The sequence below is a fragment of the Zalophus californianus genome, chromosome 13 (genome assembly GCF_009762305.2).
Source record: "Zalophus californianus isolate mZalCal1 chromosome 13, mZalCal1.pri.v2, whole genome shotgun sequence".
Classification (NCBI taxonomy): domain Eukaryota; kingdom Metazoa; phylum Chordata; class Mammalia; order Carnivora; family Otariidae; genus Zalophus; species Zalophus californianus.
This window is the reverse complement of record NC_045607.1, coordinates 38234945-38259557: the sequence shown is the minus strand read 5'-3', so window position 1 is coordinate 38259557 and position 24613 is coordinate 38234945. Positions and strand designations below refer to the sequence as shown.

General features: G+C 41.7%; 1 protein-coding gene across 4 annotated transcripts in view; it reads right to left on the bottom strand.

The window, feature by feature from the left end:
- The window catches only part of APTX (aprataxin), a 43966-nt gene that overhangs the window by 16614 nt on the left and 2739 nt on the right, over positions 1-24613 (bottom strand). Inside the window, exon 3 of one of the 4 annotated variants that reach the window (XM_027615614.2) lies at positions 15913-15989. The gene's annotated coding sequence lies outside the window, so the exon portion shown is untranslated. Of the gene's footprint in view, positions 1-2431; positions 2668-15912; positions 15990-24613 lie in introns of those variants that run through there. The other 3 variants (XM_027615615.2, XM_027615616.2, XM_027615617.2) reach the window with 3 other exon arrangements.

The window sequence follows — 24613 nt, the reverse complement described above, 5'->3', positions numbered from 1 at the left end:
TAGGGATGAAGAACACAGATTTGAGAAATATTTAGGGGGTAAAATCATCAGGACTTAGTGATCTATGTGATGAGACCAAGTTCAGGGAAGATAGAGTTCAGTTTCAGGCTTGTGAATTTGAACTGTGGGACTTGCAGGCAGAGCTGTCTAGCAGGGTGGTCAGAGGTGAGGGTGAAAGTCAGACAAAAGGGTCTGACAACTTTGATTTGGGAGCATGTAGAAGGGAGTTAAAACCAAGCTAGTTGATGTGCTCACTCAGGCAGTGTATACAGAACAAAAAGAAGAGTGAGCCAAAGTCACAACTTACAAATACCCAACATTTTAGGGGAGGAAGAAAAAAGACTACCCACAGAAGAAATGGCTAGTGAGAGAGACACATGGAGAAACAGCTAGGATGTAAGCTCCTTACAGGGAGGCACTTTGTCTTCCTAGTCTCTGTATCATAATAAATGTTAAATAAATCAGCTGAATGTATTATTCTGGAAAGCAAAGCAGTAGGGGAGTGAGTTTCAAAAGCAGCAAAGGTGACTAAAAAATGTCTATCTGGTTTGATAATTACTGTAACTTTAAGATTAAAATTTCAGGGGCGCCTGGGTGGCTCAGTTGGTTAAGCGACTGCCTTCGGCTCAGGTCATGATCCTGGAGTCCCGGGATCGAGTCCCACATCGGGCTCCCTGCTCAGCGGGAAGTCTGCTTCTCCCTCTGACCCTTTCCCCTCTCATGTTCTCTCTCTATCTCATTCTCTCTCTCAAATAAATAAATAAAATCTTTAAAAAAAAATTACTGTAACTTTAAGGTTAAAATTTCAGGGGAACGATAGTTCTCAAAGGGAGACTGAAGAAAGGAGTGAAAGGTGAGAAAATGGAGATAGAATTTAGAATACTCTTTAAAATAGTTTGAATAAGAAGGGGAATAGAGTTACTGGATGACAGCTAAAGGAAGGATGGATCACTAAGACTTTCTTTCTAGCTTGGTAGGTTAGGGGGCAGGTGACCATGAATCTGAGAAATCTGACATGTTTATACAAAACTAGGACATAGGGGCAGAAAAGACAAATGAAAACAAGGTTTCACAGATGAAAATATAAAACGTAAGAAGCAAAGACACAGGGATTTGCTTTATCAGAGCAGAGTGAAGGAAAGGTAAAAATGGGTTTAAGTCTAACATTTTTTTAAGAAGGGAAAGCAGGGGCAAAAATTTGAGGGAAAGCACATCTGATGACCTCAATTCACTCCATAAAATAGTAGGTAGAAGTGAGGTGTTTGGGAGCTTAATGAACAGTTGAAAAAAATCAATGTAGGGCGCCTGGGTGGCTCAGTTGGTTAAGTGACTGCCTTCGGCTCAGGTCATGATCCTGGAGTCCCAGGATCAAGTCCTGCATCGGGCTCCCTGCTCAGCAGGGACTCTGCTTCTCCCTCTGAACCTCTTCCCTCTCATGCTATCTCTCATTCTCTCTCTCTCAAATAAATGAATAAAATCTTTAAAAAAAAAAAGAAAAAAAGAAAAAAAATCAATGTAACACAGTGGATAACATCCGGGCCTCTTTAAGTTCAACTGCTTGAGTTCAAATCATGGCTCGGTAACCTACCTACCCACTGTGTGATTTGACGCCAATCATTTAACCTTAGCCTTTAATTCTTTAGCTGTAAAACAACATTAAGAATTGCTCTACAACACATGGTTGTCACAAGGACTGAATGAGGAAGTATGCAAAGCTCAGTGTCTGGCAAAAAGTAAGCATTCAACACTATTATTACTGGTTAACAGTGAAGACAAGATAAAAGCAAGAGCTAAGGACATGTAAAAAGATCATCCCCCATCACTGACTGTGCAACTTAGGTGGAAGGGCACAAGTCTGTATTGTCTCCCTACATGTAGTCTTGTCTCAAGTATTTTAACAATTCCTAATATGTTAGATTCCCTAAAGGCTCTAAACCTGGGCCACACTAATTCCAAATGGAAATTATATCCCTGCTTTTTTGAACCACTATCACTGCCTGCATGAGAAAAAGCTTGCTTCTTCTGGCCCTCCTATTAGGCTTGTTGAGGACGATGTGAAGGCCCCTCCAGTTCCTTTCAGGAAACGCTTCTAGAGGAAACAATGCCCTTCCTGACAAGCTGAGCCGCCTCCTGGGCTGGACAATACCCTCTCTCTCTAACCTTTTTTTCTGCTTGTGTTGTGACCAAGCTGTGGGGGGGAGAGGGGAGGTGAACGAACGTGAGGTGGGGCGGCGACCGAAAAACGGCCCAAGGGAGCTTCCGCAAAGTGAGACGCCTAGAGCCCGAGGACGGAGCAAAGCCTGACGGGAAAGAAGCCATAAAAGCATTATTCAAGGAACATCATTCAAGGGCAGTAATGACCCCGGTCCAGGGCCCACAACCACGGTTTCCCACCCGGCCAGCAGAAGAGGTAGGCCAACAACTGCCTTACCTCGAGACCGCGGAGACAGGCAAGCGCAAGTCACTCCTCCGAGCAGCACCACTTCCGGTGCTGTGTGATGACGTCACGAGGCCATCCAGAGAGCAACCAGTGGCGTCACCAGTGCCCGTCCAAAGATTGGCTGAAAGGGTCTCTCCCAATACCCGGATCGGGAAGCGTCCGCCCTGACTTGGTCCCTCCGGAGTCGAGGTCCTACTGCGGTTTCTGGCAATGATTCTGCGGAGGATTAGCAGAGCTTCTCTCCATCCGAGTGTCTCTTCCCTGTCACCACCTCTCAGTCTGAGTCCGGAGAGACTTCAGGCAGCTGTCCTCTCTGTGGCCGTTTCTAGGCAACTGTGCAGTGCCTTGACACTCCGTTAGTAGAAGCTCACTACCTTTAAGGCCATCTTTTCCGCTGTAGAAAGTATCTGCTGTGGCATCGTTTTCCTGCCCTTTTTCAAAACTGCAATCGACTTTCTCTTTCGTCTGGGGAGAAAGAGCTGGAGGGGCTTGCGGTGGGGAAACCTGATAAGATTGTTTTAATGCTATTTTTACTAAATGAACTGGCTGACAGGCAGGAGAGAAGCAGCAGGCTGCTGGGATGAGATGGGTTTACCGATTTTTATAGCGATTCCAGGATGTTCCCTAAGAGTCATGTATTGTAAGTATTCGAAGGCATTTTGGCAGATGGAACAATTCCTATCTTGTGGGTGAAGGCATAGTTTATAATTTTTCTCAAACTAAATAAAAACAGCTTTAAGGAGTCACATTTCTTGCTCAGGATGGAATGTATTTCCTTCCATAGAAAAGCAGAGTTAACGGTATGACAAAGATACCAGAGCTATTAAAATAGGGTAGAAGAATCTTCCAGGAAACACAGAAAAGAGACTTCCTCTTTTTAGCAGTGAAGATGCAGGTTTATATTAGGGTCACACCAGGAAGTAGGGGAGCACAGGAAGCATCTTAGCCACACAGCCTTCATGGTGGTGCAATGTGATTCACGCTACTGGAGGTAAAATTAGGTGGCTCTGGTCACCTGACCAGTTCCCTCAGAATTAAGCTTCCCTTAGCCTCTGCTTCTACCTGACCTGCCTTAGTGTGTCTTGCATTCAAAATTGGATTGGATTATTCTAATTGGATTATTTACCATATATTGTGCAAAATTGGGCAGAGTTTCCATGCCCAGCCTACTAGGTCTAGCCCTTTGTCTATAGCATATTACTGGCCAGAGAGGCAAGGTCACATGGCACAAGGGCATAACACTTACGACTTTCACAGACCCCACCCAGAACGAAAACATATCACAAACAGATACACAGAAATTAATAAAGAGTTGTTTGTAGTATTATCTAATGTCGTGGCCCTCAAAGTGTAATCCTTGGATCAGTAGCCTCACGACACCTAGGAACTTGTTAGAAATGCAAATTCTCAGGCCTCACCCCAGGCTTACTGATTCAGAAACTTTGGGAGTGTGGCCCAGCAGTCCGTTTTAACAAGCCCACCAGGTTATCCTGATGCATGATCAAGTTAGAGATTCAAATTAGGAAGGCAAAGACTTCAATCTGTACATCATGATAAATGTGTTTTGTGGCCTGCTCTGGGCTTTGGGGGCTTTTTTTTCCTTTTTCAAATTCAAAAAAAAAAATTTTAACTGTGGCAAAATACACACAAAACTTATAAGCCATTTTTAAGTATACAGCTCAGTAGTGTTAAGTATATTCACATTGTACTGAATCTATCTCCAGAACGTTTTAATCTTGCAAAACCGAAACTATGTGTTAAACAACTATTTCCCCTTCCTCCAGCCCTTGACAACCACCAATTTACTTTCAGTTGCCATGCGTTTGACCACTCTAGATACTGCACACAAGTGAAATCATGCAGTAGTTGCCTTTCTGTGACTGGCTTATTTCATGTAGCATAATGTCCTCCAGTTTCATTACTTGTAATATGTCAAAACTTTCATTTTAAGGCTAAATAACACTATTGCATGTATACACCACACTGTTTACAATTGCTTTGTCTGTCAATGGATGTTTGGATTGCTCCCATATTATGGCTATTATGAATAATGCTACTATGAACATTATTGTACAAATACCTCTTCAAGATCCTGCCTTCAATTCTTTTGGATATATACCCAAAAGTGGGATTTGTGAGTCATATGATAATTCTATTTTTTATATTTGAGGAACCACCTACCTACTGTTTTCCATAGCAGCTGCACCATTTTACATTGGACGCAAGGGTTCCGATTTCCCCACATCCTTGATAACCTTGTTATTTTCTGGTTTCGGTTTTGTTTTTTTTTTTAATAGCAGTCATCCTAATGGGTGTGAAGTGATATCTCATTGTGGCCTTGATTTGCATTTCTCTAATGATTAGTAATGTTGAGCACTTTTTCATATGTTTCTTGGCCATTTCTGTATCTTCTTTGGAGAAATGTCTATTCAAGTCCTTTGCCCGTTTTTTTTTTCTTTTTGGGCCCCCACTTTTAAATCAAGTTACTTTGTTGTTGTTGCACTGTAGAAGATCTTTTTATATTCTAGATATTAATCCGTTCTCAGATATTTGCAAGTATTTTTCCCCATTTCACAGATTGCCTTTTCATTCCATTATTGTGCCCTTTGATGCACAGAAATTTTTAATTTTGATGTTGTCCAATGATCTATTTTTACTTTTGCTGCCTGTGCTCTTGGTATCATAGCCAAGAAATCATTGGAAGCTTTTCCCCCGTTTTATAGTTTTAGGTCTTATATTTGGATCTTTGATCTATTTGGTCATTTTTTTAATATGGTGTAAGATAAGGGTCCAACTTCATCCTTTTGCATGGGGATATCCAGTTTTCCGAACACCGTCTGTTGAAAACATTGTCTTTTCCCTATGGCATGGTCTTGAAATCTTTGTTGAAAATCATTTGACCAGGGGTGCCTGGGCGGCTCAGTCGGTTAAGTGGCTGCCTTTGGCTCAGGTCATGATCCCAGGGTCCTGGGATCAAGCCCTGCATTGGGCTCCCTGCTCGGTGGGAAGCCTGCTTCTCCCTCTCCCACTCCCCCTGCTTGTGTTCCTTCTCTCGCTGTGTCTCTCTGTCAAATAAATAAATAAAATCTTAAAAAAAAATTAAAAAAATAAACAAATAAAGAAAATCATTTGACCATATATGCAAGGGCTTATTTCTGGCTTCTCTTCAATTCCATTACTCTATACATCTGGCCTTATACCATTACCACCGTTTTGATTACTGTTGGTTTCATAATAACTTCTGAAATCAGGAGTTACGAGACTTCCAACTTTGCTCTTCTACAAGATTGTTTTGGCTATTCTGCTCAGGAGGTTTTAATTATTTTCTAATTCCAACAGAAATTAGTAGATCTCACATGAAAATTGGGATTCTTTGTCTACTGAAAAAAATCAATAAATCCAGCAAATTCTGGCAACAAATAGCCAGAATTGTGAATGACTATCATGCGCTCTCCAGGCTACTGTCTCCACCTACTCATTTATATAACCTGTCTGGTCCCTGAGGGCTCTTCTTTCTTTGAGACTTTGAGAATCCTGGTCTAAGGGAATGGCAGTTGGTGCCAGAGGACCAACCTGGGGATACTACAGTGGTCTGGTCCAGAGATTTGCTCAGAAGGAAAAGTACAGAATCCTAGGAGAAGGCATTGTTAGGAAACTTCATTTTGTTTTTTGGGGTTTTTTTGGGGGGGAGCATAGGGTGAGAGTGGGGTTGGGAGGGGTGTGAGAAAAGACCTGTGTGAGGAAAGGAAAATAAATCAAGTCCAGAAAGTTCAAAAGGAAACAGGCAAGTGAAGGCTAGGGAAAAGAATATTCCAAATCTATGATCTACACTGAAAAAAGAGCAATACACAAAAGCCCTACAGGGGGCCTTAAGCACATTCTTCCAGGCATGATAGAAGTCCAGTGGAACTGAAGAGTAGACAGTGAAAGGAAATGGTGAGATCTGAGCAAGGATCAGATAGTAAACCATTTAGGAACTGTATGTGGGTTCACCCTATATTCAGTGAAAAAGCCCTGAAGATTTAGCCGGGGGAATAATATTATTTGGTATTTGTTTCATTGGATGCTGTGGCTACTGTGAGGAAGAAAGGATGGGTGGGGTGGGGCAAGAACAGAAAGGGTGAGAGCAGTTAGGATTATACTGATATAGTGCAAAGGATGTTGGCAGCCTGGACAAGAGGGAAAAGGTAGATAATTCAAGAGATGTTTTGGAGGCAGCATCAACTGGACAAGACATATTCTTCTCTGTAGGCAGACCTAGGTGAGATGCCAAATAATAAAAGTCACTTGGTGGGGATAGGCACAAAACCTAGTGAGCTAGGGGCGCCTGGGTGGCTCAGTCGTTAAGTGTCTGCCTTAGGCTCAGGTCATGATCCCAGGGTCCTGCGATCGAGCCCTGCATTGGGCTCCCTGCTCAGTGGGTAGCCTGCTTCTCCCTCTCCTACTCCTTCTGTTTGTGTTCCCTCTCTCGCTGTATTTCTGTCAAATAAATAAATAAAATCTTTAAAAAAAAAAAAAACCTAGTGAGCTATAAATTTAGTTGCATGTTTCATATGTCCAAAATCTTCTTGGGATGCCTGAGTGGCTCAGTTAGTTAAGCAGGGCTTAACCTGAGCCTTTGGCTCAGGTCATGATCCCAGGGTCCTGGGATTGAGTCCTGCATCACATCGGGCTCCTTGCTCAGCAGGGAGCCTGCTTCTCCCCCTGCTTGTGCTCTCATGCATTCTCTCTCTCTCTCTCTGACAAATAAATAAATTAATTAAATATTAAAAAAGAAAAAAGTCTCACTGCAGGTACCTACAACTCTGCCTGCTGGATTCCTCTGGACCCAGGAGCTTTCCTGAGTGCAAACACACCAGAAATGAGGGGAATCTATGCCCTTGGGAGCATTTGTGAAATGATGTAAAGAAGTGGATGGGTAAACTTGTTTCCTCACCTTGGGGTGAAACAACTTTGAAGTATGTACAATATTGTCTCCCAGAGGTTCTCCAGCAACACTAAGCCCCAGTTGCCCTGAGTGATAACCTGCACATTGACTTCCTTCCCATCCCAGCCTCGCTTCTCCACACCCCTACAGGGGCTCCTTTGGATCATCGCCTAAATAACATACTGAAATCCTTGCCTTAGTGTCTGTTTCTGGGAGAATCCACCTAACAAACTCCTCCTATTTTCTAAAAATATTATTTCTCTTTTTAGAAAAGTTAATAATTCCTACTGCTTCCCAACTTTTTAATGTCATACTACAAAGATTAAATCATATTCACAGAACACTGGGGTAAACTTATAAGGAACTAGATGAAAAAAAATCATTACATTTCCTTTATAATTAACTATGGTAAGAAAAATTAAAAGCAGAGTATTTGGAAAAATTGTATTGATTTTGGCTAAATATTCAAATAAAATATTTTTAAATTTTTCATAAGAAGCTTGAGCATGTTTCTGTGAATATTATCTTTTATTTTTTATTTGAGAGAGAGAGCACAAGAGCAAGAGAGATTGAGAGAACAAGAGGAAGGAGGGGCAGAGGGAGAAACAGACTCCCTGCAGAGCAGGGAGCCCAACAAGGGACTTGATCCCAGGACCCTGGGATCATGCCATGAGCTGAAGGCAGACGCTTAACCAACTGAACCACCCAGGTGTCCCCTTTTATTCTTTTTTTAAAGATTTTATTTATTTATTTGAGAGAGAGTATGTGTGTGTGAGTAGGGGGAGGGGCAGAAGGAGAGAGACAATCTCATGCAGACTCCACACTGAGCACAGAGATGGATGCAGGGCTCAATCCCATGATCCTGAGGTCATGACCTGAGCCAAAATCAAAAGTCAGACGCTTAACCAACTGAACCACCGAGGCACCCATGTGAATATTACCTTTTTGACATTGGGTTTCATGATGAAATAAAATATATATTTTCTGATTAAAATTTCTTAATCATAATCTTTTCAAATTCTTGGTAGTCATACCTACAATTGGCACACCAGTAGAGAAGTTTTGTCCTATACATCACAGTGTAAACATGCTAATACATCTATAAACTATACCCTATAATTTACTTTAAGATCTTCCACCTATAATTTAAACCTTATTGTTTTCAACTCCGGCTTTTAGGACTGGGTTAACTTCCTACTATGGGTTGATTTCACAGCTTACTCCCTCATGGTTCTAAATTTCCAAGAGTTCAGGAAAATAGTCACCAAAATCCCAAGTAGTGACATTTATACCATTAATGGTTCATGTTAGAACTTTTATTTCAATTCAGCAATTCTTATTTGTGTGAATCACAGATGTTGTGCTGGTCTCTCCTCAAATTTCTTGTAAACATATTAAGAAGAAAGTCACAGGAAGTTCTAACTTGTCCCGCCTTACCTCCCAGCATCTCTTCATTCCCAGCCTGTACCAGCAACACTGAACTTCTTACCCTTCAACTCCCTCCTCCCCGATACTGAGATGACCTGTCCCGCCTCTTCCCCACTACTTAAGATCTATTGAGTATGTGCTATATGGTAGATACATTCCTCAAGTATGAGGAATATAGAAATGAACAAAATAAAGACCCCTTTTCAGTCTAGTGGACAGAAACCTGACAATAACACACAAACAAATGTATGTCACATGGTGATTTAAGTGCTATAAAAAAATACAAATTATACCATGTTGATTAAAAGAACCCTACTCGGGACGCCTGGGTGGCTCAGTCGGTTAAGCGGCTGCCTTTGGCCCAGGTCATGATCCCAGGGTCCTGGGATCGAGTCCCACATCAGGCTCCTTGCTCAGCAGGGAGCCTGCTTCTCCCTCTCTCTCCCTCTGCTTGTGTTCTCTCTGTCAAATAAATAAAATCTTAAAAATAAATTAATTAATTTAATTAAATTAAAAAATAAAATAAAAGAACCTTACTCAAAAGCATTCATACTGATACCATTTATGTTAATTTCTAGAACAGGAAAAACTAGTCTAAAATCTATAGTGGAAAAAAATCGTAACAGTGCTTGCCTCTCTAAAAGTAGGACCAGGGATTGACTGAAAAAGGCACTTGAAAGAAGTTTCTTAGTGATGGTGATATTCTGTATCTTGATAAGGGTTTGGGTTAACTGATACATGTGTTTGTCAAAACTCATCAAAATGGTACAGTTAAAACTTGTACATTCATTTCTTTCTATGTAAACTTTACCTTAAAAATTTTAAACAAATATTGAACTCTAGTTAATTATATGCAAGCTGAGGTGTTGAAAGGCAAAATGTATTGATACCTACAATTTATTGAATTGTATTTAAAAAGTAGATGAATAGAAAGATGAAGAAAAGTGAGATAGAGCAAGCAGAGTAAAACACCAGTTCTAGAATCTAGTAGTGGTTATATGGGATGAGCTAAGCCCTGGCCCAAATGCAGTACTCAAATGCATTCCTGATGTTCATGCTATTTTCTGGAATGTTCTTTTCTCCCAAATTCACTCTTCCCCCTCTAATCCATTCACACTGCAGCTATAGAATATATTTCAAAACACAAATCTAACCATGTCACTCCCCTGCTTAAATCCTTTCATGGGCCTCCACTACTCATCCAATTAAGACTAAACTCACTGTTTAGTCTTATTTTTACATAAGGTCTAATCCCATCTACTACTCTCCCTTTGCCTATCCACGTACCCAAACACAGGGGCTGTCTTTCAATTTCTTGAACCCATTCAGTCAGGTTCTTGAAAACTACTCTAGCAGAGTAGAAAACTACTCTAGCTAACTTAAAGATGGGGCTGCCCTTGATTCCATTCCCAAACCATATGAATCCTGTACTATCCAGGCCCTCAACCTCATAATTACAGATGGTTAACAGTAACTCCCAGAACAGAAGGGCCTGAACTCTTGGCGCTGTCAAAATCAGCTCTTCCCACTAGTAAGAGGGACATGGCTGTACGAACCCACATGGACACATGCATCCCACATTCTCCAGTGTCTTGGCCTCCAGCCAGATGAAAGCAGAGAAGTGCTAGTTCTCCATTGGCTGGTACATTTATTCATTCATTCAAGTATTTCTGAGCACCTTCTACTTGTCCGACATTGTTTTAGGTACTATGGCTACCACAGTGAACAAAAAGTTCCTGCTTGCAAAGAGCTTACATCTAGTGGGGAGGGGCAGATCATAAAGAAGTATACAGGTCACGTGAGGATAAATGCTATAAAGAAAAAGCAGTATTGGGGCACCTGGGTGGCTCAGTCGTTAAGTGTCTGCTTCGGCTCAAGTCATAATGCCAGGGTCCTGGGATCAAGCCCCACATCGGGCTCTCTGCTCAGCTGGAAGCCTGCTTCTCCCTCTCCCACTCCTCCTGCTTGTGTTCCCTCTCTTGCTGTCTCTGTCAAATAAATTTTAAAAAAAGAAAAGAAAAAGCAGTATAGAAAGTGATGAGGGTATTCTGTGTATTATGAAAGGCCTTTTTTGAGCACAGACCTAAAAGAAGAAGTCATGTGGATATCTAGGTGAAATGGGAAATAATCAAAGGATTTTATTGTTCTTTGAAGATTGATTGATTGATTGATTGATTTGACAGAGACGCAGCAAGGTCAGGAACACAAGCAGGGGGAGTGGGAGAGGGAGAAGCAGGCTTCCCGCCGAGCAGGGAGCGCGATGCGGGGCTCGATCCCAAGACCCTGGGATCACGACCTGAGCTGAAGGCAAACGCTTAACCAAATGAGCCACCCAGGGGCCTCTTATTGAAGGATTTTCATCAGAGGAGTGACCCTTTTTTTTGAGCTCTGCCACCACCAACATATGTTTAGGTGACATATTTTTAAAGGATCATTCTAATTATTTCATGGCACCAGGATCTTTAAAAAAAGGGAATCGTTTACAATTCTGCTGTTTCTTCAAACCTTAATGTCTGTATCCATTCACCACTGAGAGTGTCTCCTCTGTTTTAGGCAGGGAGCTAAGTGGTAAGGATAGAGAAGTCAAGCCAGACACAGCTCCTCCAATCAAGAGTCTTTTAGTCTCGTGAGCATGGGGCCTGCATACTTTCACATTTCACGGACTTACCTCTGAGCTATTCTACTCTCCTGAGCCCGTCAATATCCTTCCTGCCAATCCTTCACATACTGACCTAGCTGCTCTACATCAGACTGGATGCCCAGTGGCATTTTCCCGACCAGGGTTTGGCTCCTCTTGGTAACAGATTTGTATGGCTACACTTTTACACTATTCAGACAACCCCAAAAGCCTCCTACCTTGTCACTCGTTTTGTCAGCAAAGCTCCATCTCTGCATATCAAAGTTACACAGTTTAAAATTTACTCTTTCTTTCTACACACATAGAAAAACATAACTCTAAATGATATCATTTGTAACAAAAGTTTTTAGCCACTCTCCAGAGGGCTTTTGATACAGAAAAGACCTCACTTTCTTTTTTTTTTTAAAGATTTTTTATTTATTCATTTGTCAGAGAGAAAGAGAGCACAAGCAGAGGGAGAAGCAGGCTCCCTGCTGAACAAGGAGCCCGATGAGGGAACAGGGAGCCCGATGCGGGACTCGATCCCAGGATCCCGGGATCATGACCTGAGCCGAAGGCAGACGCTTAACCGACTGAGCCACCCAGGCGTCCTAAGACCTCACTTTCTACCTATGTGACTTCTCCCTGATGTCGTAGAGAGGGGGGATATGGCGAACATGATTGAAGAGAAAAAAGAACAAAAACATTTTTTGGAAAAGGTAGATTTAGCCTCTCTGTGGTAATCTAATACTTTACTAGACCCTTGATTCTCACTTCTCAGAATTCTCACCTCTATATAGTCCCTCCCCACACTGACTCTGGTCTTGGTCAAGGGACTAGCTTTGGCCAGTGGGACATTTACAAGTACCAGCCTTGATAAGTCTTGCATATTATGGCCTATCCTCTTGGGGTGTCCTCTTCAGAACCCAACTGCCATGCTGTGAGAAACCCAGCTTAGCCATGTGAAGAGATGTGAAGGAAAACTGGGGTCCTGGCCAACCACCCCAGCTGAGCTCCTGGCTAACAGACAGCATGTGAATGGTCCAGCTTGGAAGGACCCTCCAGCCCTAGTTCCACCATCCCAGCAGTCACCACACAGGAAAAGATGAGCTATGCCTGCTAAGCCTTGTTCTGATCGCAGAATCTTGAGCAAATAAATGACTGTTGTTATATTTTGGGGACAGTTTGTCCCACAGTCTTAGATAACCAGAACACTCTTTTCTTTAAAAAAATAAAATAAAATAAGGGGGCACCTGGGTGGCTCAGTCGTTAAGTGTCTGCCTTCGGCTCAGGTCATGGTCCCAGGGTCCTGGGATCGAGCCCCGCGTCGGGCTCCCTGCTCGGCGGGAAGCCTGCTTCTCCCTCTCCCACTCCCCCTGCTTGTGTTCCCTCTCTCGCTGTGTCTCTCTCTGTCAAATAAATAAGTTAATTAAATCTTTAAAAAAAATAAAATAGGGCGCCTGGGTGGCTCAGTTGGTTAAGCGACTGTCTTCGGCTCAGGTCATGATCCTGGAGTCCCAGGATCGAGTCCCACATCGGGCTCCCTGCTCAGCAGGGAGTCTGCTTCTCCCTCTGACCCTCCCCCCTCTCATGTGCTCTCTCTCTCTCATTCTCTCTCTCAATAAATAAAATTTTAAATAAAAATAAATAAATAAATAAATAAATAAATAAATAAATAAAATAAAAGAGGCACTGTTCCGCTGTCTGCTGGAATTCTTAAGACTGAAATGTATAAACTTCAGGTCAAGGTTCAGCTTCCCTAACAAGAGAACTGCCTTATATACTTGTGTAATTGTTAGCTTAATGTCTGTGCCCTCATTCATCTGTAACCTCCATGAGGGAAGGGATTATGTCTGTCATGGTCAACATTGTCTCATTGACCTAGAAAAGACCCTAGCACATAGTAGGCACTCAATCAATATTTTAGTAAATCAATATTATGTTGATTTACTAGCTATGTTAGTTCCTATGTTTGAATAAGATAGTAATTCTTTGACCGCTGTTATTTTTAGCAAACACTTCTACAATGTTTACTACCTGTAGGTACCTGTACTTTACATTGACTCATTAACTATTTAGTCTTCACAATAACCCTATGGGCTAGGTACTATTATCATCCCCTTTTACAGATAAGGAAACTGAGGCACAGGAAGGATAAATAACTTGCTGGTCGCAGGGCCAGGATTCAAACCCAGGGAGTCAATTTCCAGAATCCATATTCTTAGCCACTACATTATCTCTCCCAGATTCCTATCCTAAGTCTGGCAGCACCACTGCTGTTGAAACAAGAATAAGGTGACACATTAGAAGAGGAAGAGCATCACTGTGATAAAGACATCGCTGTGACTCTGTAGATAGAAAACTGCACACAGAGACGAAGTTCTTGCTCTGAAACACCTTTACGATGTCAGTGACATCAGGAATGAAAGGTGGTGACATCCTCCAGGAAGACCCTTATGCCAGGCCCTACCCCCAAACTTCCAACTCTGCTAGCTAGAAGGACTAAACACCAACCTATGAGCTCAGCTCAACCCCATTCACCCTACAGGGCTGCAAAGAGCTCTGAGACAGTGGCTGCTAGGTCAGCACTGAGTCTCTTTTAATGCCCATGCTAGTGAAACTATGACTGGGTCTTCCTGATGCTCAGCACAGAAACCGACGGCAAAGGCGCACCATGGCCTCATCACAAGCCCTACCTTTCCTTAAAGGAAAACTTGGATGTGGAAGTCTGGATTTAAGCCAGCAGCACTCTCAAGGTCACCTGCAAACTGACCTCCCAGTTTGATGAGTACAGTACTTTCTTAACCCAACACCACCACTACCACCACCAGCAAGCGTGTATACACACACACAAATGCCTCTGGCCTCACTCCCATGTTTGGAGAAAACATAAGAAATTTAATGTTAAAATACTGAAATGGGTGGTGCAGTCAGTTAGGTGTCTGACTCTTGGTTTCAGCTCAGGTCATGATCTCAGCGTCCTGGGATTGAGCCCCAGGTCAGGCTCCTAGCTCAGCGTGGAGTCTGCTTAAGATTCTCTCTCTCCCTCTCCCTCTGCCCCTCCTGCTCGTGCTGTCTCTCTCTCTCTAAAATAAATAAATGAAATCTTCTAAAAAAATTACTGAAATGGCGGTTTAACCCAAGAGTAGAATTATTTCATAACTGCATTGCTAGATAGGTACAAAAGGCGTGCAGAGTTAGGGAGCAGGATTTTAAGTCTTGGAAATTAGAGGGGCCTTTCTAGAGAGAGTCTTCTCCGTTTGACAGTCACTCAACAAATACTTTTTGCCCCCTGTTATATGCCAATAACTGTGCTGGTGCAGGAGATAAAACACTGTGAAGCCATGATCTCTGAGACAGCCCCCCAGCTCAGTGAACCCACTGAATCTCTTTTGGGTGTGCTGCCATCCGGCTGTAAGAGGCATCCTTGTGAACTGGCCGCCCTGCCAGTAATGCTGTCAAGGACACCGCTCCTGATATAACACACTGTTCTCTTAAGAGCAGCCCCGGGAAACAGTCCAATCTGATCTCAGCTCAGGAAACAGTTTTACTTTTGCAGAGTAATGGGTTTGTTTTTTATCAATGGACACCATGAACTGTGGGACCAATGAGGCTGTCAGCTTAGAGATAAATTCATGGCCCAGCTGTAGCAAATGTGAAGGTCATTCCTACATGCACTTTTAGCTTTGTCCCTGTTTCTGTTTGGTCTCTACCCATGTTTTTATTTCTTCATTTTCTGCACTTTTAATTTATAGCATCTTGGGAGTTGGGGTTTTTTTTGTTTGTTTTTTGGGCTCTTCTTGTATCCTTAGAAATGGCTATGAACACTTCTGGAAGAAGATATCACTGTCAATGTTTATAATACACTATACACATATACACATATGCTATGTTAGAGGTGGGTTCACAGCATGATGTGGGAACACAAGAGAGCTTATAATTCTGTAAAGAGCATGAGAGAAGACCTTGCATAAGGATCATGCTTGCTTGAGTTGAATCTTTTGCTTGTTCTTTGTTTTGTTAAGGATGTTGTAGAGTTTACTGATAATGTGACAAGCATTAAACAAAATTAACTTGCTGCCAAGTACAAGATACTAAAAAAAAAAAAATTCTTGCAGAGATTTTTACGTCATTTCATGGGTTCATGGGACATCATAGAAACTGTTTACAACCAACTGAGTCTACTTCCATGAGTTTCCTCTCATCAAGTTTTTATTCTGACAAAAAGAGGATGGGGACAAACAATTCACATCTACATCAGAATTTATGTGCAGAGAAGGAAATTCAGATGGAATATCAAAATAAAATTGGAAAATACTTGATTGCAAAGGGAGGTGATAAATTAAAATATTTACCTACAAGATATATATCTACACAAAATGTTATCAAACTGCATTATTCAAATAAAGGAAGACAAACAAGATTTAGGAATTAAAATGATCGAGATCAAAAGTCTCAGTTTGGAGGGGATATTAAGAATCATTTAGTTCAGTTGCATACCTGTGCAGCAGTATTGCTCCTTAATTCTTCATTCCATCTTGCAGGTAGACCCCCGGCCTTGGACTTTCCCTGGCTGCCTGTGTGAGAAAAGGGTGAGAAAAAAAATAGTTGCTGACACATTGTTTTAAGTGTGCTTGATCAGCAGATTATTTTTAAATACACTCAGTTTGAGCTCCTTTTCTTTTCTTAAAAAAGAGCTCTATCGATGTAAAAACTCATATTGACCCACTGCATACAGAGGACCTCAAAAAAGAAGTAAGTCAGGATTACATGGATGAAGCATTCCGCAATTTACAAAAAGACAGCAACAAACATGTTAACATCCTTTCATTCTTCAGCAGTGCGAAAAATTACAACTGTCTTTCTTCACGTTAGAAAAAGAGAGAAATAGAAAAGGTAAACCAGATAGACTCCATGACCTCTTTCAGTTATCTACAAGGCCTGGCACTTTAAAGGGGATACTAGTCTGTCTTTGCATTGGGGAAAATTATTGACTTTTAACTTAGAGGGACTAAAGAGAATGCATTACTCTTTTTGCCCCTCTGCATTTCTCTTAGAATTTTTTGAAAGCCTTAGAAGTAAAATTATCAGGAAATTGCTCACTGCTAAGACGAAAGGCTACTCTGAACTCGGCAATTAGTCATGCTGACATTTCCTAGAGGAGGGCAGCCCAGGCCCACAGAAAAGCCACCATAGCACTAAGCTGGACGCTCCACGAGGGCAGAAACACCTCTGCTTCTTCACAATGTTAGATATTCAGCTCCTGGCTTAGAGTCTGGCACAATGCATATTCATTTATTCACTCAATAAATATTTATTGAATAACTACTCTGTGCCAGGCAATGTTCCAGATGCCTGGGATATATCATAAAACAAAACAAAGATTCCTGCCCAAGTGAAATTTTAGTTCAATTGGGATAGGGGTACAGAGAGAAGAGACAATGGGTAAATAACAGGTTATGTCAAGAGTGCAGTGGACACAAGAAAAAGTAGAGCAGGTAAAGGGGGGATTGGGAAGTGCTGAGAAGGAACAGTAGATTGCAATTTTGAATAGGGTAGACACTGTGGGTCTCATTGAGGTGACACTTATTTATTTATTTAGATTTTATTTATTTGAGAGAGAGAATGAGATAGAGCGAGCATGAGGGGGGGAGGGTCAGAGGGAGAAGCAGACTTCCTGCTGAGCAGGGAGCTCAATGGGGGACTCGATCCAGGGACTCCAGGATCATGACCTGAGCCAAAGGCAGTCGCTTAACCAACTGAGCCACCCAGGCACCCGAGGTGACATTTAAACAAAGCCTTGAGGGAGATAAAGTGCTCAACAAACATTTGTTGATTAAAAGCAGGGAGCCTGCTTCTCCCTCTCCCTCCACCTGCCGTTCCCCCTGCTTGTGCTCTCTCTTTCTCTGACAAATAAATAAAATCTTTAATAAATAAAGGAATTAAAGCAAAATTAAGAAAGCAGAAAAGTATAAGGCATGTTCAGGGGATGATGAGAAAAGTAGAGAGAGAGGGTAGACTATTAGAGATGAATCTGGGAAGGAGGTAGGAGGCTCACTAAGAAGGGCCCTGGGTGCAAAGAGCTAAAGGATATCGATTTACAAAATTTAGAGTTTACAAAGAACTCTCTTTTATGGTCTTATTTATCATATCTCCAGCAAAGTTAAATTCATCTCCATTTTACCAATAAGGAAACTATGCTCAGAGAAGTTTAGTAATTTTCCTGAGATCACATAGCCAGTAAGATGCAGAGCCAGAACTTAAACCTGACTTCCAACTTCAGGCTGTCCCTACAGCCATGACATCTCCACCAAGAAAAAGTACAAAGGTAGTAGAAAGAAAGGAGAGTTCTAAAATACACAGTAAAATACATAAATGATCACATGCCAGTTATCAAAAAAGATAGGATATAAAAATAAAATGTAATGTAAGCTCTTATTTTTTTAATTTTTTTAATGTAAGTTTTCAAAATTATACACTCTGTAGAGCAACCAATAGATTGTAGGTGCGCAACAAAAAATTAAAAGACAGTAAACTAGGGCGCCTGGGTGGCTGAGTCAGTTAAGCATCTGTCTTCAGCTCAGGTCATGATCTCAGGGTCCTGGGATCGAGCCCCACATTGGGCTCTCTGCTCAGCGGCGGGTCTGCTTCTCCCTCTCCCTCTGTGATCTCTCTCGCTTTTGCTCTCTCTCAAATAAATAAATAAAAGTCTTTAAAAAGATAGTAAACTAAGAACCCATTTTGAATCATGCCACTGTGGTTTCAGCAACAGAAAATACTTAGCTACAAATCTATTTCTACCATAAGAGCCTTTCTTTTTACTACAAACTTTTCAGATTTTCTCTTACAAACACAGTAATACTTTGTAATTTGCTTTTCATTAATAGAAAGCATTATTTCTCAATTATGTAAGAAATACATGAATACTTTATTTAAAAAGTTGAAGTCCCTAACCTCAGAGATAAGTAAGCAGTACTATCAGACTGGAGTGTACCCTCCACTTCTTTTTCTATGGATACTTGTCTATCCAAGTGCTTCCTGACTACATGTGAGGATTAATATGTTTAAAACTGAACTCACCATTTTCCCCTCAGAGCTAACCAGGTCCCCTGACTTCCTGTGTCAGTAAATGGCATCACTAATCAGAAACTTTACATTCCATATTTTATCTGCCCACTCACCTATCATATCTGATCATCAATCTATTCCTATAAGTTTACCTCCATAAGGTCTGTTGTTAACAGCCTCTCTTCTCCATTTTCACTTCCACTGCTTTAATACTGGTTCTCTTTACCCACTGATTCTACTACTGCCCAGCCAGGTTCATGGCTGTGTGACCTCTGCGGTCACACAGGGTCTCACACTTAGAAAGGCCACGTGCTTGGTTTAATGCTCTGCTGGCACTGTCTTAAAATTATTAATAATTTTTTTAACAAGGGGTCCTATGTTTTTATTTTGCTGTAATAGCATCCTAACTGGTCCCCATTTTCCCAATAAGGCCCTGCTGCAACCCACCCTCCACAACTCTGTAGGGAATTAAAAAAAAGATATTCAATTGGAATTAGGTCAAGCAATACATGGCACAGAGGTCTGCCAAATTTGAGGCTGAGAGTTCTGAAGTATGACTTTAAATTGAAAGGATGAATTAATGAAGAATTACATTTTGATATAACCAAAGAACTAACCCCCTTATCTGTGGATACTTTTTGCATTACAAGTACTTAGGGAAAATGGCCAAAGTAAACACAACACTCTGTGAAGCCAGAGTGGTAGGGAAGACAACAGGCCTTGCATTCAGAAAGATTGAGTTCAAATTCCAAACTTGACCACTTTGGTGGGACTTTGGGCAAGTTATTCAAATTCTCAAATTTTTATTTTCCTTTTTTTTTTTTAAGATTTTATTTATTTGACAGAGAGAGACATAGTGAGAGAGGGAACACAAGCAGGGGGAGTGGGAGAGGGAGAAGCAAGCTTCCCAAGGAGCAGGGAGCCCGATGCGGGGCTTGATCCCGGGACCCTGGGATCATGACCTGAGTCTAAGGCAGACGCTGAGCCACCTAGGCACCCCTCAAATTTTTATTTTCCTATTGATAAAATAGAGAAAATTATCTGTCAGGACTTTTGTGAGACTCAAAAAATCATAGAGACCCAGTTCAGTTCAACAGTTACTGAATGTCTGCTCTGTGCCAGACCATGCCTTTATGCCAATGACATCAAGATGAATGACTTCCTTCTCAAGGATACATTATGGAAAATAGGAGGTGACTGAGGTGAGGAGTAACTTTATAATGGAAAAACCTAACAAATGCTACCTCACCAGGTGTGATCAGTTAAACATCGACAGTGATAAGCCAGGTTCATAGTATGTACCTTGGATACGATATAATGAAACTAAGTACTTTAACCCTGTGGTCTTACTCCCCCAAACCCATTTGTAGGACCAAACTAAAATGGAGTCACTTATGTCAAGGACAAAACGGAGATGGTCAATGCAGGCATATAAGGGAAACTTAACTTAACCTTACAGGAATTTATAGTTCTTCTCAGAAATCAGCAAGTACATTAGCCAATCCCCAAATGCCAAGTCTGTTCATGCCATCTTTGGACTTACTCATTCCCTACTCAGCTTACCCTAATACAAACAAGAAAGAAGACCACTAGGCAACCAATCATCTGAAAAAACCAAGCAAGTTCCACATTTACCCCATGAAAAATCCCTTGGACTGTGGCAACTTGAAACTCATTACTCTAGTTTCCCTAAGCTCCCCAGCTTGCAGGCAGAAAGCCTTACAACAAACTCATCTTTCTGTTTTGTTTTATTCAGTGTGCAGTTTGGATTCTGACACTATAAACCCAGTCTCACCATGAGAAAAACATTAGACAAACCCAAATTCAAAGACGGAGTCTACAAAATACCTGGCCAGTGCTCCTTAAAACTGTCCAAGTTATCAAAAATAAGAGGGGCGCCTGAGTGGCTCAGTCATTAAGCATCTGCCCTCGGCTCAGGTCATGATCCCAGAGTCCTGGGATCGAACCCAGCCCCACATCAGGCTCCCTGCTCCGTAGGAAGTTTGCTTCTCCCTCTCCCACTCCCCCTGCTTGTGTTCCCTCTCTCACTGTCTCTCTGTCAAAAAATAAATAAAATCTTTAAAGAAAATAAAAAAAAATAAATTTTAAAAATCTGAGAAACTGTAGCAGTTAAGAGGAGTCCAAGGAGACATGAGGACTAAAAGTACTGTGGTATCCTGGATAGAGTTCTGAACAGAAAAGGGACATTAAGTACAAACTAAGGAAATTCAAATAAAGATGGGCCTTAGTTACTAATCACGTATCAGTATTGGTTCATTTGTTTTAACTACTATTATCATTTGAACACTTTGAAATAGGGAAAACTGGATGCCAGCTATAAAGGAATTTGCTGTACTAGCCTTGCAACTTTTCTAATCTTAAACCATTCTAAAATAAAAAGGGTATTTTAAAAAAAATAAAAACTGGGGGTGCCTGGGTGGCTCAGTCACTTAAGCATCTGTCTTCAGCTCAGGTCATGATTCTGGGGTCTTGGGATCAAACCCCACGTAGGGCTCCCTGCTCCCTACTCCCTCTGCTTCTCCCTCTCCCCTGACCCTTCCCCCTGCTCATGCTCTCACTCACTTTCTCTCTCTCAAATGAATAAATTAAAAAAAATAAAAAAATAAAAAAATAGGGTGCCTGGGTGGCTCTGTCGGTTAAGCATCTGCCTTCAGTTCAGGTCATGATACTCAGGGACCTGGGATCAGGCCCCTCATTGGGCTCTCTGCTCAGCAGGGAGTCTGCTTCTCCCTTTCCCTCTGTCTCTCAAATAAGTAAATAAAATCTTTAAAAATAAATAAATAATAACAACTGGAAGGGTGAGGGGTTGCAGGAGAGAAGAGCTCATAAAGAAGATAAACCATGTATAGTTATAAAGAGAAGAACAAGAACAAATTGGTGATACTCAAAAAAAGTATTTCCAAAATATGCAATGAAAAAAGAGTCTCTTCAATAAATGGTGCTGGGAAAACTGGACAGCCACATGCAGAAGAATGAAACTCGACCATTCTCTAACACCATACACAAAGATAAACTCAAAATGGATGAAAGACCTCAATGTGAGACAGGAATCCATCAAAATCCTAGAGGAGAACATAGGCAGTAACCTCTTGGACATCAGCCACAGCAACTTCTTTCAAGATACATCTCCAAAAGCCAGTGAAAGAAAAGCAAAAATGAACTTATGGGACTTCATCAAGATAAAAAGCGTCTGCACAGGAGAGGAAACAGTCAACAAAACAAAGAGGCAACCCACAGAATTGGAGAAGATATTTGCAAATGACACTACAGATAAAGAGCTGGTATCCAAGATCTATAAGGAACTTCTCAAACTCAACACCCAAAAAACAAATCATCAAGTCAAAAAATGGGCAGAAGACATGAACAGACACTTCTCTGAAGAAGACATACAAATGGCTAACAGACACATGAAAAAATGTTCATCATCATTAGCCACCAGGGAAATTCAAATCAAAACCACATTGAGATACCACCTTACACCAGTTAGAATGGCAAAAATGGACAGGGAAAGAAACAACAGATGTTGGAGAGGTTGTAGAGAAAGGGGAGCCCTCTTACACTGTTGGGAATGCAAGTTGGTACAGCCACTTTGGAAAACAGTGTGGAGGTTCCTCAAAAAATTAAAAACAGAGCTACCCTCTGACCCAGCAATTACACTCCTGGGTATTTACCCCAAAGACACAGATATAGTGAAAAAAAGGGCCCTGTGCACCCCAGTGTTCATAGCAGCAATGTCCGCAATAGCCGAACTGTGGAAAGAGCCGGGATGCCCTTCAACAGATGAATGGATAAAGAAGATGTGGTCCATATATACAATGGAATATTACTCAGCCATCAGAAAGGATGAATACCCAACTTCTACATCATCATGGATGGGACGGGAGGAGATGATGCTAAGTGAAATAAGCCAAGCAGAGAAAGTCAATTATCATATGGTTTCACTTATTTGTGGAACACAGGGAATAGCATGGAAGACAGGAAAAGGAAGGGAAAAATGAAGTGGGAGAAATCAGAGGGAGAGATGAACCATGAGGGACTATGGACTCTGAGAAACAAACAGGGTTTTAGAGGGGAGGGGGATGAAGGGATGGGGTAGCCCGGTGATGGGTATTAAGGAGGGCACGTACTGCATGGAGCACTGGGTGTTATACGAAAACAATGGATCGTGGATCACCACATCAAAAACTAATGATGTGTTGTACAGTGACTAACATAACGTAATAAAATAAAATAAAATAAAAATATTTCCAGCCCCCCTAGGCCCCACAGTCAATTAAAAATTAGAGGTTTCAAAAAATATAATTTATACAAACATAAGAAACAGCATTTTAGCTGCAATTTACTTTCCATTTTGTGCTTTCCAATAAAAATTTTTTTTTTTAAAGATTTTATTTATTTGAGAGAGAGAATGAGGGAGAGAGAGCACATGATGGGGGGTGGGTCAGAGGGAGAAGCAGACTCCCCGCTGAGCAGGGAGCCCGATGCGGGACTCGATCCCAGGACCCCAGGATCGTGACCAGAGCCGAAGGCAGTCGCTTAATCAACTGATCCACCCAGGCACCCCCAAAATTTTCTCTTTTTAATCTAAAGAAAAGAGTATAGCAGTAACTCTACACATCCAAAACTGGACTCACCTTTGCCCTCCCCAATTCTGCCCCACCACAGCCTTCTCATCCTCCTTTTTCTGGGCCTCCTATCTCAGGAAGGGCCTCCCCAATCATCGTGTTGCTCAGGCCAGAACACTGGAAGTCAGCTATGACTCCTTCTCCCTTACCTCTGCAGCTGGTCACCACGAGCTGCAGATTCCACCCCTATGTTTCTATTTCTATTTCTCTCCCTCTCCATTTCTGTTATTTAGGCCTCACCACTTGTGATCTTATCTATACAATAAAAGCTTCCTAAGAATCCATCTTTCACATCAGTACCAAATGACTGTTTGAAAATGTAAATATGATCAAATCCCATCTGTAAAAAAGGGTTGCTGTGAAGATTAATGTATGACAACATTTGTAGAAAGTTCAGCACAGTGCCTGACAGGCACTCAGAAAGAAAAAAGTCAGCTCATAGTGGTTATATTACCATCCTCCCTAGAATCCTCCAGGGGTTTTTCAAGATAAACATCACACTACTAGCATAGTGTTCAAGCCCTAATGACTTGGCTTCTGCCATGCCTCTAGCCATTTCCAGCTACCTCCTTGGACACCTGTAATCTGGTCACATGGTTGGGGAAAGTTATAAAGCATACCACTGAAATAAAATAAATGGTAAGACAAGAGACCATTCATGATAACAAAAAACAGCGTTTAGTAACAACTTCAAGAAGAAATGATCAGGACCTACCTTTTATTTATTTATTTAAGATTTTATTTATTTATTTGACAGAGAGAGACAGCGAGAATAGGAACACAAGCAGGGGGAGTGGGAGAGGGAGAAGCAGGCCTCCCACTGAGCAGGGAGCCTGATGCGGGGCTCGATCCCAGGACCCCAGGACCATGACCGGAGCCAAAGGCAGACGCCCAACGACTGAGCCACCCAGGCGCCCCAGGACCTACCTTTTTAAAAATAGCAACTATAAAATACAATAAAGGGAATATGCAGCGGTATGCATAATGTACCTTGTCCACAGGTAGGAAGATACAACCTTATAAACATGTTAAGTCTCCCCAAACTGACTTAATGTATAAAAGCACTGTAATTGTAATCACAATCAAAGTCACATTGGAATTTGGGGGAAATTGGCCAGAAATATTTTTTTTTTTTTTAAAGATTTTATTTGTTTGAGAAAGAGAGAATGAGAGAGAGCACATGAGAGGGGTTAGGGTCAGAGGGAGGAGCAGACTCCCTGCCAAGCAGGGAGCCCGACGCGGGACTCGATCCAGGGACTCCAGGATCATGACCTGAGCCGAAGGCAGTCGCTTAACCAACTGAGCCACCCAGGCACCCTGGCCAGAAATATTCTTAAATTCATCTTGGAAGGATAAACATACTAGAAAAGTGCCAGGAAAAACTATAAAAAGGAACAGGTGCCTGGGTGGCTCAGTTGGTTAAGCAGCTGCCTTCAGCTCAGGTCATGATCCCAGGGTCCTGGGATCGAGTCCCGCATCAGGCTCCC